Source organism: Muntiacus reevesi, chromosome 10, assembly GCF_963930625.1.
Source record: "Muntiacus reevesi chromosome 10, mMunRee1.1, whole genome shotgun sequence".
Taxonomy (NCBI): Eukaryota; Metazoa; Chordata; class Mammalia; order Artiodactyla; family Cervidae; genus Muntiacus; species Muntiacus reevesi.
The window spans coordinates 54,622,973-54,642,938 of record NC_089258.1 but is presented as its reverse complement, the minus strand read 5'-3'; positions in this window follow the sequence as shown (position 1 = coordinate 54,642,938).

Here is a 19,966-nt window from a genome sequence, read left to right as displayed (position 1 = left end):
CATGAGAAATCTTAGTTCCCTGACCAGGGATCAAACTTGTACCACAGAACCCTAAACATTGGACTGCCAGAGAATTCCCTGTTATTCTATTATTGATCAAGAAAACAAAAGGTATGATGCATATGTGCATGTACTTATAAAAGAAATAATGTGTCGGGCCTATATAAGAAAATGTAAAACTCTACTGAAGACCTCAGAAGAGAGTAAGCAAATGATAAAGCCTAGTAAGCATGTGAATAAAAATATTGCACAGTATAAAGGAATGAATTTTCCTGAAATCTATGAAACTGACAGTAACTCAGCAAAAACTTAAAAGTCAACTGGAATTTTTTTAACATGATAAAGTGATAATAAAGCTTTTAGGTTGATGACTAAATATTCACAAATTGCTAGAAGAATCCTCAGGAAGGAGCAATGAACATCACCTGGTGGTATCATATATCATATTGCAATATATATCCCAAGTGCTACTATAATTAAAAGAGCTTGGTACTGGAGAAGATATGATAAGCAAGATCAATGCAAATCTGTAAACAAACATAAATGCATGAACTCATCCGGCCTCCTGAGTTTCTTCATATTCCCCTGGCAAAATTCTAACCACAGTTACACCAACACTGCCTACTCTATACAGGTACTTGTACAACTGAATATGGTAAACAAAAACATGCAACCCTTCACACTGGTCTTACCCTAAATTCCTGACCACTAACCTCCTGGCAGCATTCACGCTTTGTGGTTCTTGTGTTATTTTCACACTCTATTCACACTCTAGTCCGTCACAATTTCACACACTCTCCTGTATCTTCAGACCTTCACTATACTCAGTGTCAGCTGATGACCTTGCTTCTGCATTAAAATGAAATAGAGCAGCTAGAAGAAATCTTCCACAGCTCTCACCTCATCTTCCCAGTTTTCTGCATTTGCACTTGTTGATGTCAGCTTCTCTCCTGGCTCCTCCCTTCCCGTTTGCATGAAGCCTGATATTTTCTCACCTATGTATAGAGGACTCCAGCATGTCTTTCTTGCATCAGTTTCCCCCATCGATTGAGTCATTCTTAATAACTATAAACTGTTAGTGCTTTTATCTCAAATGAAACAAGACCTTCTTCCTCCTTATAACTAAATGCATTCACGCTCAGTTGCTCAGTTGTGTCTGACTCTTTGCGACTACATGGGCTATAGCTGGCCAGGCTCCTCTGTCCACGAGATTCTCCAGACAAGAATACTAGAATCGGTTGCTATTTCCTCTTCCAGGGGATCTTCCTGACCCAGGAACTGAACCTGTGGCTCCTGCACTGGCAGGCAGATTCTGTATCTCTAAGCCACCTGGGAAGCCCCCTTGGACAGCAAAACCTCTAATTATGGCTACCATCTAATTTTTTGTTGTTGTTGTTTCTATTTTACAGCAAGATTCCTTCAAAGATGGTCTGTGTAGATTACTTCCACCTTTTCTCTTCTCATCCCTCTTGAGCCAACATGAATTAGATTTTATTTTTCCCCCATACCACCAAAGACCTAACATTGCTAAGCCCATCCAATCTTCAGGTTCCTATATATAAGGACAGCGTTTTACAAAAGGCTCCCATGTGTTTTCCAGGAAACCACTCTTTTCCAGTCTCCCCCCTCTTCAGAATCCCGACTACTTGACGTTGGGGTGATTATGCTTGTACCCTGGGTCCTCTTTTTTTCTCTCTACCCACAATTGCTCCTGGGTGATTTCACCCAGTTACATGACTTCAAATATCATTTATATGCTGAGAATTTCTATCTTGAAGCAAGACCTAAACTACAGACCTAAACTACATGTATTATGCCAGGTAGCTGACATTTCCAATTGGACATTTAAGAGGTATATCCAATTTGATGTGTCCAAAACAGAACCTTACCAACTTCCCCAATCTTAATAAATGGCAAGTCCATCCTTCTGGTTTGGAGTCATCTATGGCTGACTCTTGTTGACACCACATCACAGACCCTATCCATCTCAGACCTCAGGAAAATTCTGTCAAGTGCCACCTCCAGAATATAGATGGAATGTAAAACCACACGTTGCCCCTGCGTCCTCCACCATCCTGGTCCAAACTGCCAGCATCTCTCATCTGGATTACTATAGTTGTCTCATAACCACTGTCCCTGCTTCTGCCCTTTCTTTTATTGAGTCTCTTTTCAACAGAGCAACCAGGGATGTCCTTTCAAAACATACATCAGGATCACCTTATTTCTCTGCTCAAAATCATCCAATATTCCACTTCCAGAAAAACAAAATCACTTAGAAGCTTCCCATGTTACGTGGATTAAAGGTAAAATCTATTAGTGATCTCCAGCTCCGTGATTCTCTGGCGCTCTTCCACTCTAGCCTACGCTCCTGCCCACTCCACTCTTTTAGTTCCTTTTGCTACTTTACTCCACCAGGTGAATCTTTCATCAGGGCCTTGGCCTGTGCTATTCTTTCTACTTGGAGCTTTATACAGGCTACTCATATGGATACTTCTCTGCTCCTTCAAGTCTTTACTTAAATATCACTTTCTCAATAACACTTTCAAATAATCCTTCCTGGTATTTTTTCATAGCATTTACTTCCCTTTCTTTCTCCTCTCTCTCCCTCACATACACAGTCACTTACACTTTTATTCTGTTTTTTATCGTCTGTTTCTCCCCACAAGAATATAAGCCCCATGAGACCTAGAATTTTTAAAAAATCTGTTTCACTTACTGTTACAACCCTAGCACCAAAAACAGTGCTTGATATATAAGCAACACTGAATAACTGCTTGAGTGACTGAATAAATGATAGGTAGATATTTAAATGAATATTAATTTCTATAGAAGAAAAATTATAACTAGTAATTATTTCAGAGAGTACTTTTTTAAATGTCTTTTTTCCTAACCATGTACATTGTTAGTTTTTGCTATTTAAAATTATAACAAAATGATATTAGCATGAATATTACAGGATGTTATATGGCATTTCTTTTTTTTTTTTCAACATTTCTGTTTTATTAAAAAAAAAAAAAGGTAAGAAATGTTATCAACAAATCTTCAAGATCAATCATTAAAATTGTTCCTAGAGTTCTAAGCAAGAAGTTAACCCAGATATAAAACAGTAGGAGAATAATGCACAGTTAAGTGAACAATCCCGCATCTAAAGAGTTATATAAACTCTAAATGAAGAAATAGTATAGGAAGTCTATTAAGTGACTGAAGCAATAATTGTATGTTTCAAAGACTGGAGAAGAGTTTTCTGAGGTTCTTTGTACATTGTGATGGTAGAGGATGACCAGCATGTCTTTTGCCATGTTCATTCATGTATTGGCTAATAACAGGACTGTGATGAAATGTAGTAATTGGAAACTTGGAACTGATGGTCCATGTTCAGAAACAGAATAGAGTAAGAGCTGATTTTATTAGCTGCAGTGATGGGCTATTATATTAATGGTTCCATTCCAGGCAGGGTGGCCCTGGACACCTCAGTGCTGACTGTGCTCCCTCTCATAATGACTTATGATTTTCTGTCAGGCATCAGCACTTTGATTACCCAACACAGATGAAGACAAAAGCTGATACTAATTCAGAGACCTCTGCACAACTTAAATCCAAAGGCAGGGTCCATGTAGTGCAATGAAAGGATGTTCAGTTGTCTGTTAACTGCATTAAAAAAGTATGTGAATTCAAGTAGAATTTTCTGCCAACTGATAAGCATACTGGTTACTTTTTCTACTAATAAATATTTCTACAGATATAAGACTAATGAAGCACATAGTAATACCACCTTTTCATATTTATTAAAGATATAAATTCTCAAGAGAGATGAAGAGATTTAGGTCATTCCATGTATAATTTCACACAAAGTCACTTCAAGTACCAGACGTTGCTCAGTACATAATAGGTAATGAAGGAATGTGGTCTGATCACATAACAACAGAAAATCAACATAAACACTTAGGTTATCTGAAGGCATGCTTTCTGATCCTTCCACCTACATAATTTTTTGTCAAATAGAAAATGCTTTCTTTTGTAGATTTCCATGGCCTTGATACATTGTAGTCTGGTCCTGCTAGCCATCCAATCATAAAAGGATCTAAGTAAAGAAGTTGTTCCATTTTTATTCCATTTCAGTCCTAGCGAGATAGTCTTGATGTTAAAAGCATTTTATATTTTTTTACAAGATTATCAGCTCAGGATTTTGTGATCTCTCTCAATTTTTCTCCACTTCAGGTTTTCTCACAGGTAATAATAAAGCCATTTTGATAGAAATGTAGCCATCTTATGATTTTCTTTTTAAGTGGGGTGCCACATTTTTCACAATTTGAAACAGTAGGCACAGCAAAAGTGCACTGGAGTGGAAAGAGAGAAAGTGTGGGAGCAACATGTTCACCTAAAGTTTCAGGAATCCAAAGTCTTAAAAATATTTTTGATTTTTGCTGCTAGGACAGAGTAGTTCCCCAAATTCTACTGAACCTAGCCCTGTTTCTACCATTTTCGTCTCTACTTTGGCCAGTACTGAGTTTTTGGACTGTTTGGGTTCAGTATTCTACTCACTGTTTCTAAAACTTAACTGCAGTGCTCCTATCGTGTGGTACTTTTTTCCTTTTGTTCTCACTATTTCCTTTTCCACCTCTATTCATTTTGATGTAACACCATTAAGCTTAATCACTTCTTAGTCTAGTTTTCTTTGTGGTCTCCATTCCTTTACTTTTGCCTTGTAAAATTTTACATAGTAAAACTCAAACCCTATTTGTATCTTATCTGAATAATACATATATTTTAGTGATACATTGTAAATAATTTAATATCCTGTATTATTCATATTTCCTCCACAATAGTTGAAAGTGTATTTTTCCCCCATAATTTTTAAGACAGTAAAAAACTTGTTAATAAAACTATCAGATATAATTGAAGACATCTAATATGGTACAACTGTCTTCAATTTTAGCAAATAGCCCTGTCCCTGAATTTTATTTTAGAACATTAAACTATCTAGATTATACTGAATAGTTTATTAGAGTCTGTGAAAGTTAGAGGTTCAGAATACTTCTACCTTTCTTTCTGAGTGAAATAAGCATAAAATAAATATTTCAGTATGGGTCTTTGGTGAGGCTGGGGGTTAGGTGTGTTTTCAATTAGGCATATTTCTGAAAATCAAACTCAAGGACTACAATTGGATTTGATTTCAAACAATCCCTCCATAGCATATGTGCTCGTTGCTATGCAACACAATTTAATATCAACAAATGATGCCAAATGATTTTTGCATACTATAATGGGCTTGTAAGTTTTGCTGCTTGAAAATTGCGAAGAGAAGGTGGTTGTTTAAATTTCAATGGCTATGTTAAAATGCTTATTTTTATAATTAAAAAAAAAAAAAAACTTCAACACAAAATCTGCATCTTAAAGCTGAAGAAAAGATCTGCCTTCTGCAATAGTAAATGTGCAACAGTCTGGAAAGTTTCTCTTTCACCCTTTGGGAAAACAAAGAACATATTTCAATAACTTTCTTTGCTGGTCTACTCACCTAGCTTCTCTGATGAGTTGGCTGTAGGAAGCCTGGGTAGAGGCAGGGCTCAATTACTGTAATTTATGTATCCTTGGACGTCAATCATTCCTGTTGAGAGGTGGGACTCGTAAGCTCTCAGTGCATTAATTAAGAGCTTATCTCAGCAGAGCCATCTTTCTACCTAAGGACCAAAAAGGAAGTTTTAATTAGATTTTTAAAAGCAAGTATGTCATCGATGAAAGCAAGTATAGTTCTTTAGTAAGTCTGTGAGGCCACAACTGGAAGAGAAGATTGCAAACAATACAAAGGGCACCGTTTTCAATCATCTTTGATGTTATAAGTAAACGGGGAGTGTCAATCTCCAGCATTGGTTTCAGCCCTTGGACAGTCACCTCATGGAAATAACTGAAGTTTTGACTATGTTGTTTCATTGCCAACATAATTATTGGACCCTTGTCTAATTATTGATGCAGAGCTAATGCTGATCAAGTGCAATTACAACGTTGAGGACAGACAGTATTATTCTCTGATGGCTGACTTTTTGTTCCAGGCTAGTTTCTGACTGAATATGCAATGGGCAATGCAATGCAAGCTCAGCAAAAGGGAGTGGGGGAACTTGCACAACACATCAATTTCATTGGTTCAGTGATGGAGTGAGTGTACCATTGCTGGCTAGCCTGAGAATACGGGGACTCGAGAGAGGTAAGAACTTAGCGAGGCTCACTGGTGTCAGCTGCTTGAGAGGCAGTTCTCTTGGAATGGCTGGTGTGAGGCCATCAAACACACTTCTCAGGGCTCACTTGGGAAATAACAGATACATTATTGATTAAAATATTTATAAATTAAGGGAGGGAAACAAATTTTAAAAGCCCATTCAGATTCTAGAAGGGAAATATATCTACAATAGCTATTAGCTCCTCCCCCTCCATAATTAAAGGTGGGAGGGGTTGGATGCATGGTTAGGAGAACAAACACAAATGTGTCTGCCTACATTAAGGGAAAAGCAAATTGTGAAAGCAAAAAAATAAAAGAAAAAATAGTGAACAATAGAAACATTGCAGTAAACCAAGAAATAATGAATAAAGGACCAAACTTAAACTTTATGAAAAATCAGCATCAGAAACAGTAGAGATTGTTTTCAGAAAAGTTATAGACAAGGGAGACACATAAACCCAAGCATAATGAGCACAAAATGAATGATATCATGATTACAGGGGTGATTCTAACAGGCAGGACGTGTACCATGGACAGATGCTTTAGACAACCAGGAGAGCCAAGCTCAACAGCTCAATATAAAACTTGTGTTCCAGTGTTCCTCATTGCTATGATGTTTCATTTTGTTTTTCAAAGGGAAGCTGTTTAGGAAATTCAGTTACTGTACAGGCTGTACATTTACCCCCTAACTAGCATACTTGACATGCACTAAATAACAGCCACAAACATGACAAAAGAAACTATAGTTTTTACAGGTATATGGTTTGTGCAGTATGTTTCTAAATGATAGTGTACGATGAGAACATTACTATGCAGACAATTTGTCAGAAGAATAAAGTTGGAAGATTGTAACCCATCATTTATGTTAATGTTCATAAAGATATTTTATAATCCTTTCTCCACTCTTTCCTCTCACATATTTTCCCAGCTATTTGGCCTCATTTATTGTGCTGTATAATGTTTATAGCACAATGCATACAGTACTACTCCCCAGATACAAACTGGCAGTAGCGCTGGTTACACCAATCTTGTGTATCTGATAAATTTATGTAATACAGACATCTTGCATTTGAATACACTTTTTGTCCTTCAATGCATCTTTTTATATGAATTAAAGTCAGGATGGGACTTCCCAGGTTGGCTCAGTGATAAAGAGTCTGCCTGTTAATGCAGGAGACTCTGGTTCGGTCCCTGGGTTGTGAGGATTCCCTGAAAAAGGAAATGGCACCCCACTCTAGTATTCTTGCCTGGGAAATCCCATGGACAGAAGAGCCTGGCAGATTACAGTCCATGGGGTCATAAAGAGTCAGACGTGACTTAGCAACTGAGCACATATGCACAAGCCAGGGTATATTATAAAATCAAATGACCTCTTGGGCATCCTGCACTTAAGGATAGCTAAATGGTGATATTCATACATACGATTTTCTGTTCTGTGATTGTGTGAGATCTGTTTACCCCAGGAATCTCTGTTTTCCAAACAATGTTTAAAATTTGTTTATGATAGACTGAGGGCAGAGCATGGTAAAAAAACAACCCTGAATATTTAGTGCAGTTGTTTTCCAAGGAGGAAAACATTGTGGTGTGCTTTTCCATGGGTTGTCAGCTATTTTTTTTTTTCCCTGAAGAAGTTTGAGGATCTGAAGCCTGTCAAAGGCTACTGTTAAACATTTCCTGTCAATTCCTTTTGGCCATGTTTTTAAATTAAGAACATGAAAGAAGGTATAGCTTTCAAACCAGGCAGTAAACTTGGGGGCTGTTAGCCAAAGGTATGATTTTTTTTTTTTTTTTTTTCACTGCTTAATTCATAGAGAACCCAGTTTTAGGATTCAGGGGGTAAAAGTAAGTCTTTTCCTGAATGAACATTTCTTTGTTATTTTTATACAACATCTTCTCCACTTAATAGGACCTTTTGAATTTGCTAAAGCAGAAGGCCAGTTCTAATTACAACTGGAGCAATGTATCCATACATTGGGATTTCCTCTGTTGTGAGATCCATGGAATCCCAAGGGAGAAACCTTTGTATCTGGAGAATGGCAACTCGTGGGAGACCAGGGTTCATTTTCTGCCCTGCCCCTACTATAGGAAATACCATCATTTCTAAAAGATTCTCAGTGTATGATGCTACCAAACCCCTACCTTAACCTACAACTCTCACCCCTCAGAAAATGATTCTCTGTTACCAGGTACGTGCTTCTACTCTTTTCCCTTTCAGCAGCCATGATAACGGCTGTGGGGTAAGAAAGTCCATGACCTTGTTCCTTCTCCTAAGGTTTTGGTGAGCCTCCCCTAGTTCCTGGCAACCTGGCAGGGGTCACCGATATGTGTCAATTGATGAACTGGGGACTGAAAAAAAAGGGAGTATTGGAAGTGACATCATGAAGTCTCGATCTGTTTTAAGTTTTCATTTATTCACTATTTAAGGGTAGCATAGTTGTGGTTGTTAGTATTGTTTTTTAAATGTTATTTAAGTGTCTATACTCACATGAAGATATGTGGCTGGGGAAACAAAGACTTAGAATGCATTTACTCAGAGCAGTTTTTACCAAGTGGACCAGTAAATTCTTTTGAACGTTTAGCTAATTCTTTCAGTGAAATCAGTCAAACTAGCATATATTAATTCACCACATTTTCTATACTCATGGGACTTGTATCCAAAGGCAAACTATAATGAAGCTGTAGATAAAATGACCCAGTTCTGTGTTGTCTTATTACTGGTGATTAAGTGTGAAAGAGCAGGATTATTGTCTGACCTCCTCTACTCTTTTTGAGAAACTATATTAGAAGGAATAAAAATTCCTTTTTAAATATCTGTGAGAAAAAATAGAGACATTAAAATAGATTCAAATACACATGTATCATTAGCATTATAAACTGGAACTTCCAGCAGTCTTGAAATGACAAAAATACCAACTTTGATTCTATTTTTTTAACTGAGATTCACCATTGTGAGATGATTAGAGATTTCATATTTCTGTTAATGAGATTTAATACAGAAAACTTTACAGATATTAATTCAATTTAGTAATGCCAAGAAAGACAAACCAAGTCTAGTATCCTAGAATGTGTAGTTTTGGGAAACAGGACTGAAAGTATCTGCAAAGTCTACTTAGATATATTTTTTTTTTTTCTAAGACACAGAAAAGAGATTTCTGGGTGGGTTATCAGTCTTTTATCTTTGACATTTTATTATTTAGTTTAACGCTGAAATATTTTATTGTACATGAGCCTAGAGGTGTTCCACTTTATTATGTTCATAAGACAGAATAATAAATAAATGATGATTTAGCCCAGTACTGATGTCAGGATTGTAGTAAATTTCATATTTTTTAAACCTTTTCCCAATTCTGACTGAGGAAAAATGATTAGTTTGTAGCTACTTTCTTGACATCTGAATTGTCGTCAAGTTTTATGGGCATTAGGTTATACTAGGGATGTCAACTATTATCTACTTGTACTTGAATATCTCAGTGACCAATTTTTTTTTTTTCATGTAATTCTTCTTCAAGTTTAACAACAATGGTGGGGAGCAATAATGTACTTCATTGCAAACATGTTCTAATGTAATTTCTGAATTAAAGATCAATTCTTCATAATAAAAACTTTGCAGTTAATGAAACTATTCAAACTTACTGGAAACTTACTGGAAACAGTAAGGGAAATTCATATTTCTTTATTTGTCTTAAATGTTTTCTCATTTACTCTGCTTTTTGTATTTTCATGTAGAGTCTATGTGTGGGCCTATTAGAATATATTATCCAAATCTGTTAATTTCATCTTTATTAATGCAGCAGATTTTCTTTTAAGGAAGATTGAGAGTGAGGAACTTTTCAATATTTAAAAAATATTCAACATTTTCAAATAATCTTGTAAATGTCATGATATTTGGAAAGCTTCACTTTTATCAGATCATTTCCTTAAAATTCCTATAGAAACTATACACAGGATATTTTAAAGAGATTTTTTTTGTCATTCTATAATCCATTCTACTCTTTAAGACTTTTAGCCCTATTCTTATATTGTTAATAACTCAAAGCAAGGAGAAAAATAATACTTTTTTCAGTGATCTAAAAACTCCTGAGACTTAGGGTCATATTTCACCAGTTATACTTTCATATAAAATATGAATCATTTTGAAAATGGATCTCCTGCTGTTGACAAAAGACAAAACAACATCTGTAATTGAATATAAATGCATACTCATGTCTGTATATTTGCATGGATATGTTTAATGCCAAGTAAATATCTTCCAGTTCTACCATTGTCAGTACTAAGACATGTATGTATATAGTTATGTGGGATGTAAATAAGACGTGATTGGTTCTTTCACATTTGTTTTTATTCAGTACATTTTTATTGAATTCCCAAATAAGTGCCAAATGCTGGGGCACTGTGTCCTGGGGACAGAATAACGAGCAAAACAGTTGAGGATGCTGCCTTCGTTAAGCTTTCATATATATATATGTGTGTGTGTGTGTGTGTATAATGTATTAGGTAACCATTTTTGTATAAAATGGTTACCTAACACTGCAATACACTTATCCATCAGTGTCTACATTTATCTATTTTATGTGCCATACATACTAATACTATTATCAATTCAGTGATTTCTCACTTTCCAAAAACATTTGAAAAAAAAAAAAACAAAACTCTGTTGAAGTCTGATTCACCACATAAGATGATTGAAAAAAGCAATTCTACATTACTTCTAGGCATTCAGTATAAAGGGGAATTTTCAAAGATACGTTTATGGCTTAATAATTAAATCTGGGTGAATATGCCTGCTGGGAACTTCTGCAATAATAAAATAGAATGGCAGGTTCCAAGCCGCAAACAAAGAACTTTTTCTTTCAGAGATCTGAGTCACAGCATATTAGTATTTAATAGATTTTGCATTTTTTAAATGCATAATGCCAGAATTTCATGGTAGGGAGTCTTGAATAATTACTCAAGTACAATCCAAAAGGTTCAGAAAAACAAAGAATGGGAAACGAATGCTCAACAATATAACTATCTCAGGGACTGTAAGTGGCAGAAACAGTAAGATACGGTTGCTTTGATCTCATTTCTGGAGCCTCTCCTTCCCCACCCATAAGATTCTCAGAGACTTAAGTCTTATCCTGCCTTCTACACACTAGTACAGAGCTGGTAACATTGCGATAATTCCTAGAGAAGCCCACAAGAGCAAATGGCCATCTGGGGATAGTAGTGATGTTTAACCCACAGACCTCAAAGTGCTCAAGTTTTATCAAAAGCCAAAACATGAAAGCATGAGTATGCATGAATTAGCCCCTTTCCTTGAGACTCTGTGAATTCAGTCATCCTCTTATTGACAAAATGATACTAGTCAACAGAGATAAGCAACAACTGGGATGATAAAGATATGGAAATTTTCCAGGTGTTTCAAAGATACAGCCTAAATTGATTATAGAGGTTTTGGAAAATAACTTCATTTTAAGGTCCCATTTTAATACACATAGACTTCAGAACTTGGGGCTTAATTATTCATTTCTATCTATTTTCATTTACCAATATTCATCTATCTCCAAAAGTCAAAGAAAAATAAATCTCCATCTTCACTCTGTGGTAGTAATTGGAAGAAATTGCTGAGACACTGATTTTAATTGCAAGAGTCCAAGGATGAAAACATAACTCCCAATTTTCTTCTGCGTTTTCAGGCTGTATAAAATCACAAAACTTCAGAAAACTCTCAGAACAGTTAGGCAGTTGTAATCTGTGTTCATTCTCCTCCTTCATTTCCTTCTCAATAAATAATGGATAAAGCAACAACGGGTCTTAGATGACTTTTTAATTCCACTAATATACAAAAATTATCTCCTGGAAATAAATTAGCGTCTATACAATTGTCTGCAAATGGTTGGAAAGTAATTTGGTGGTTCTTAAGATGCTCTATGCATTCTGTTTTACTTTTGAGCCAATTAATCACTCCACTCATCTCCTCACTCCACCCCCACCTCATCCGCACCTCAAAAGAAGCTTCTGTCTCACTGAAGCAGAAATTCATTCCATTATTTTTGCCCCTCTTTTCTTGATTTGCTATCCAATTTTCTAATAATTGAAACTGACATATCAACAGTGCAAATGCAAATGTTACATCATTCTCAAATGGAAAGCTCTTTTTACTGGAAATACAATTGATAACAGTGTAAATATAACAGATGTACTACTTAGAGCCTACCTGATTTATGAAAAAGTATTCTGGGCACATGAATTTTCAAATTAATGCTATTTAGCCCTTTAAGAATCACCATGCTTTTATCTTTTTTGTTAAGAATCTTAGGGAAAAATGAAGGCATTCCCACACCTCCAGAAATTAAGAAACTGTCACAGGAAATAAAATAAAAATAATCTGAATTACATGAAGAGAGAGCTGTCTTTAGATGTACGGAAGTGGGTGAGAGGGTCGTTTCATGAAATGGCTTCAGAATTCTCTTCTGCTGCGCTTTTCTTGCTGTGCTTCTTGCATTGCTAAGTTTCACAGTCATTTCTTTCCAATGTTGGTTGGTGGACTTCTCTCTTGACAAACATCTCAACTGTTTTTTGGGCCTCACTCCTACAAACTACTCAGTCAACTCTCAGTTGTCACTGCTGTTGGGTTTCCAGCCTCAGATTATAATTACAGCAAATTGGAGGACCCATCAAGGGAAGCCTGATAACTAATTCTGTGCCTAATAAGCAAAATATATGCAGAGAGGTTTTTTTTTTTTTCCTTGAACTCACATTCTTTTTCCTTTCCCATGTAATTTTAGACCCCTTCTGCCTTGAGGTTTTTATGTAAGTTACAGATTGATATATAAATAAAATACAACCTGGCCATATGCCATTAATCTTACATGCTCCCTGAAGTTACAGAACACACTCTGGTGCCCAGGGAGTTAAAAACATTGGAACAATCATTTTCTGTGTAAAGTTTATTCATAATAATGTTCATTTGTCTCTTTACTTTGTTGATATATAATACAGTGGACTGCAGGAGTATTACTTTATTGTATTTTATATACATAGGCTCAGTAAGGAAGATTGAGCAAATAGTTCCTTTTAATGAGCTACCCTTAGAAAATCAAGCCCAATGATTTAATGGAAAATATTAAATTAGAACATGTTAAATTAAAACCACCCAATATCTTGCATCATGTAGGCATACAATGAATATTTATCATATTCAACTTCATAAAACATACTCATTTATTAAAAATGCTTACTCCTGCATGAAAAGAAACCTCCATTGATACTAAAATTTAGCAGGGAACCCTTAAAATAGCATTATTTATCTGTTTCTTAATACAGACCTTTAAACATATTTCTCTGTCCTTTTTTTTTTAAAATTTTCTTTAAATATGTCTCAAAGGGGTTCGTTTTTGCCACTATCACAAAATGGATATAATTTGAGTAAAGAAGCAGCAGACTCCTAAGTTGTGATTCTGACATAGATTATTTGTTCAAAAGTAATTTAAATAATCATAATATACAGAGAATTCATACTTTTATCTGGGTGGTCTACAACTCATAATCCAGGACAAGGCTTTTATAATCTTTATACTCTTCTCAGGCCCATTTTGTATCCTGAAAACTGTTGCTTAGGAACAGTCAATAAATACTATGAGGATCACAGATTTTATCTTGTTAAACACATAAACAGAGTGTGAGTCACATTTTTACTTTGGTGCCTGCATAGCTTCAGTCTTACAACTTAATTTTGGGAATTGAATTAGCCACATGTACAAGTTATACTAGAAGTCTCTTAAAAATGCCCCATGTGTATTCTAAAGCTTATAAGATTTAGAGCATATTAAAATATAAAGGTATAAAAACTATTCAATAGTCAAATATATAAAAACAAAGCAAAAAAATCTATTGTGGCAGATTCCTTGTTTCCCACCCCCTCAAATTCTTCCAAATCTACTTTCTCTTCTTCCTGGGGACTTGGCAATCTAGCTAAAAGTTAATGTTCCAGCCTCTCCTGGAGACAGTGTGGCCACGTATTTACATTTGGGCCAATGGAATGTGAGCAGTCATCTCCGGAACCTTGGCTTTTCCACTCTTGCCAATTGTGAGAGGTGGACACGGCAGTGACCGCTCAGACCACACGGATGAAAACTAACCCCCTCTTGGGCTTGCTTCTTTCTCTCACTTTTCTTCACAGGAGAGACCAGAGCAGGGCGGGGTAGCCATCGTGCCGTTTGCTAAACGAGGAAGCACAGTTTGGTTTGCGGTTTGTCACTCTCCTCTCATTGCTCAGCCAGCGTCCATAGCTCCTGACTATCTTCTGTGGTCCAGACCAAACGCCATAAATAATATTTTGAATTTTTCAACTAGAACGAATTTACCCTTTTTCTAAACACCTACAAAATTGCATCAGGATGGGGGGCTCTCCAGGATGCATCATCATTGTATGTATGCCTTGTGCTCTACTAAAATGTGTGGTTCCTCAGCGAAGGATTTCTGATTTATTTTATAAAATCACAGTGTTTTGCACGTACTTAGAGCAACATAAATATACGTTGATTGTAACAGTGAATAAGTAAATTCTCATTTATTAAATTATAAAACAGTGATTATTATGCTCAGGAAAATAATATATTACATTATAGTAATATATCTTATTTGTAAAAAATATTTCTTACTAATCTAGAAGCCATGCAACCTAATAATAACAGTAATAACAATTCTAATCTTTTCCTTTTGCCATTCAATTTAGATACAACTAAATGACATACGTATCAGATGGGAATAGTAATTTTCTTTTGAATTGAACAACACTTTTTTTCAACTGTTTCTATTGATAAAATTTTTAAAAGGCTAGGACATGACTACTACAAACTTGAGCTACATTATATAGTTAATCATATAAATATCAGACTGATCTGATTTTGGTTGGAAAATCTATAAGCAATTTTAAAAAACATGTCTGACATTTACTCAGTGGCTATCTTATTTTCTAGGTTTTATAAGACCAAACCATGTGTCACCTACCAAATTAAGACATGGCAGATTTTTTTATTGATTCTCAAGTTAAAATTAGGGCTAACTATCAAATCATTGTTTTTAGTTGATACTTATTAGCTGAGTCCCAGTGTAATTAGCACATGGACAAATATGATTTTTAAATTGCTCTTAATACTTTAAAGTTTGGGAAACAGAAAAGGAAGCCTCAAATAGACTTAGAAATGCACTAATAGATTTAATGTTCTCAGTTCTCAAATACTCTTATTTGAACATAATCTATTAAATCTGACTTAATTAATGAAATATGCTAAGTATTTTCTCTCTCTGGTATTCTAAATGCCACTTTCCACCCAGGCTAAAGAAACTCATGGTCTCAAATAGATTATGTGAATTAGACAGCATTATATATTATAAAAACATCAAATCATTTTTCCTCAACATTTTTTCTTATACTTGGGAGATTACAATAACATGGACTTGATATTCAGTGGCAATATTTCTTGCCCATGTGAATTTATGCAAGTTACTTAACTTCTCTGAGCCACAGTTTCTATATCCCTGAAAATTTGCATAATATATACCTTCAATGTTAGTATAAAGAACAGATGTAAAAATTGCATGTAAAACACCCATTATAGGACCTGGAACAGCAGACATTCATTATATATAAAAGTCTGTTACACCTATACAGTGAAAAAGAAAAATGGTATTTTTCTACTCTTTTCACTTACCTAGCAAACTTTTTTAGCTTAGACAGTTAAAAAACATGTATCTTAAAGTTTTGAATGAGTAAGTGCATTCTATAACTTTAAAATAATGATTGATAGTTTTGCAAAATACATTTATTTTCATATGATAAATAATTTGAATGAATTAACAATTTTATTTGGAAATGAATAAATCTTAAAAAGTTTAATTATTCTTCTCATTCTCTCATCATTATCAGGTCTTTCTTTCTTGGTCCTCTCTTGTTAACATTTAAACACTATTGAGTATCTTTTTTTTTAAATTTGTTTATTTTAATTGAAGGATAATTGCTTTATAGTATTCTGTTGGTTTCTGCCATACATCAACATGAGTCAGTCATAGGTATACATACATCCCCTTCCTTTTGAACCTCCCTCTCACCTCACACTCCTCTATGTTGGTACAGAAATCCAGTTTGAATTCCCTTATTCATACACCAAAGTCCCATTGTCTAAGTATTTTACATATGGTAGTGTATGTTTCCAAGCTACTCTCTCCATTCATCCTATGCTCTCCTTCCTCTCCCGCCCATATCTAAAAATCTGTTTTCTATGTCTGTCTCCATTGCTGTCCTGCAAATATGTTTCATCAGTACCATCTTTCTCAATTCCACATATATACATTAATAAGGAATAATTGTTTTTCTCTTTCTGACTTACTTCACTCTGTATAGTAGGCTCTCGGTATTAACTCTCTGCGTTTTTGAGAGGTAAATAAAAACAACTGCAGCACTTCCTTTTAGACTTGACTTTCAAGATATTAAGCTTTTCCCTAGAAGTATTATCTTTAAAATAATATTGTACTTGTATTAAAATTGGATGATTTGATGAATGAAACACAAGAAACAGTCTTGAACTAGACTTTATCCTTTAATAATTACAAGCCATCATAAGCCAAAGGACTTAAACACTTAAAAATGGTTTTAAAAATCTGGCTATTTGAGGGAAAACAAAACAAAACAAAACTAACGCTAGATTCCTATTTTGTAATTTCAAATGGGTTAAAAAGTTAAATGTAAAAAATCCAAGTAAAGAAATAAGGCTTTTTTTCAGAGAAAGATGGCAATTTACATGCATGCATATAATAATTTTCCTCTTGATACTCCTTAAAATATCATTAAAAACATATTTACATCATAAAGCTGCAAAAATAGGAAGCTTGAGAGGGGAGAGAATAGCAAAATAATTTTGGAGCCTAAAAAGCAAAGGATGAGTGGTAACATTTAATAGCCCAAGGGATGCTAAAACCTAAGCTGACAGTTGGGAAAACTGTGAAGCAGTCCTAGTTTGTCCCGCATTAGGGCCCCAGTCTGGAGATTTGTTCTCTGGAGAGGAAAACGCAGACTCTCCAGGGGTCTGACCTGACACAGGAGACAGACAGAGTTACCACTCACCAAACAGGAATTAAGGAAATAAGTATCAATATATATAGAGCACTCAGACTACAGTTTTCTCTGTGCTTTCCTCCACTCCCTGAAAACTGGCAATCTGACCTTAACCCTCCAGCCAGAATAATAGAGGAATTTTCTAGGGATTCTCACTTGCCCAAGAAGAAACACCAAAATTACTTAACATCAAATAGCTAAAAAAAAAAAAAAAAAAAGCAGCCATGTCTCCCAAGAGTCTAGTTCAAAGTCAACACAGCCTACCTAAATGAGTAGAATTTCCATTGAGCATTTTTGTCTCCAACTTTTAAATAAGAAAAATCAGCCAAAGATGACTAGAAATCTAAAGAGGCTTTTAGCATAAAAGATGGAGACCAAAACAAATAACCCCAAACACAAAATCAAACAGTCACTGTGCAGGAAGAAGAAAGCTGTAAAATATTTTAATTTTCTCATAGATAGACTATATTTCATCTATGGAAACAAAAATGGGATGTTTACTAAAAAATAAGGTACATTTAGAAAACAAAGGGCTTTTGGAAATTAAGAACATGACTGGAAATTAAAAACTCAATAGAATATTGAAAAATAACTTTGAGATGATCTGATATGGGAATTACACAATGAAATATTAGAGAACTGGCCAAGGAGGTATAATCCATAGAAAGAAAAAAAAAAAAAGGAAAATGGACTAAAAGGAACTGCTATTAAGTCAAGAATTGTGAAGGGCTTGAGATTTGTCTACCATAAGCTAATGTTAGCTTACCAGAGATTTATAAATACAGAAGACACAGTACCCCTGCTTCAGAGATACAAACCATTTATTACTCATAGCAAAATGGCGGCTGGAACAGTATCCTCTGTTGGCTCCCAATGCCCGTCTCCACCGGGTAACACAGTGAGGACAGGAGTTTACCTGTGTGCATTATGGTGTACCACTGAAAAGGGATCCTAAATTTTACAACTCTGACCCATCTGCTCTTACTCCCCTCCAGAAAGACAGAGATAATGCATTATCCTGGAACAGAAGCGAATACCTCCAGGAAGAAGTAGAAGTCTTTATCTTTACTACCCTGGTACATATTTGGGGAAGCATGTCTCTAAATTTCTCTAGAAAGATACACAGTTACTACTTTCTAAGACTGTTTACTGATCAGAAATGCCCTTGGGCAGGTCTAGGTGCTGAGAAATCATGGATAATTGCCTTTCAACCATCATCAATAAAATAATTCAATAAAATTTCTAAGCACCCTTATTGAATAAGGCTGAATAGCGCACTGAATGAATATAAACCCTTAGCAGGGTGCATTACAATGAAACTTCAGAACTTGTGGACAAGCCAAAATTTCAACAAGCTTTCATTTCAGAGAGAGAAAAAGGTCTAAACTTCATGCCATGGCATTCACAAATTCTTTTTCATATTGACCCTTCTTCTTTCTTCAATATAATCTCCTGCTAACCTTCTATTCCTGAATATTCATGGAAGGACTGATATTGAAGCTCCAATACTTTGGCCACCTGATGCGAAGAACTGACTCATGGAAAAGACCCTGATGATGGGAAAGATTGAAGGCGGGAGAAGAGGATGATAGAGGATGAGATGGTTGGAAGGCATCACTGACCTGATGGGCATGAGTTTGAGCAAGCTCTGGGAGTTGGTGATGTACAGGGAGGCCTGGCATGCTGCAGTCCATGGGGTTGCAGAGTCGGATACAACTGAGCAACTGAGCGACTGAACTGAATTGAACCTTATATTACAACCTTAAAGAACTATATTTTACATATTCTCTTGCCTCTTTACCCTTCTGTATGTTTCTAATGGCTGCTCACCATGATGAATTCAAGAGTTACTTTATCAGAGAAATGTTCCCTGACTCCCCCAATCCCAAGTCTGGATATGCTGCCTCTCCTCTGTGCTTCCTTAAGGCCTGCTTCACCATTCCTCTCTTAGATCCTCATCGAATTCACTTCAAAGTCATCCCACCAGAAACTTGGTTTCAGTGATGTATTTCTCCTTAGAACTCCTCTGGATGGGTTTCCTTAGAATGAGTTTATGAGCTACACAAGTATACTTATCTTTAGGGTTCAGTTTTGTTTTTTTCTAGAATAACACTGCCCAGCGTCATTGCCAAAATTATTGAACAGATTTGACATTGAATAATTTCTGGTTATTTAAAAAAATTCAAATATACTTTCAAAGGACAAAGACTTCTTCCCACTGAGAGTATTCAAAAGACTTTTCAGATGTAAGAATTCTTGAATGTTTGTTAAAAAAGTCAGTCAAAGTACAATAGAGTAGTAGCTTTAAATATATATAGGTTGCCCAATACATACTTTAACTAAAAAAAGCATCAAATATGTAAAAGTACAGATTTAAGTGAAGAAAAGTTAAAGAAAATTTCAATTTTAGAACACAAATACCAGTATAAATACCAGCAGCTTCATAGACAATTAGAATACCATACTGTTACATATCAGAAATAACCACATTAAGGAATGCATGAAGTTAAAAATGATATTGAACAGGAATATTTTGGGAGGATGTAATGATACAGGCTCAGATTACTAATGGGAAAAATATAAAAATACTAACATGGAGGTCTATTGACCTTCACAATTTTGTATGTTCATTCTCATTCTAATGTCAGAACTATTAT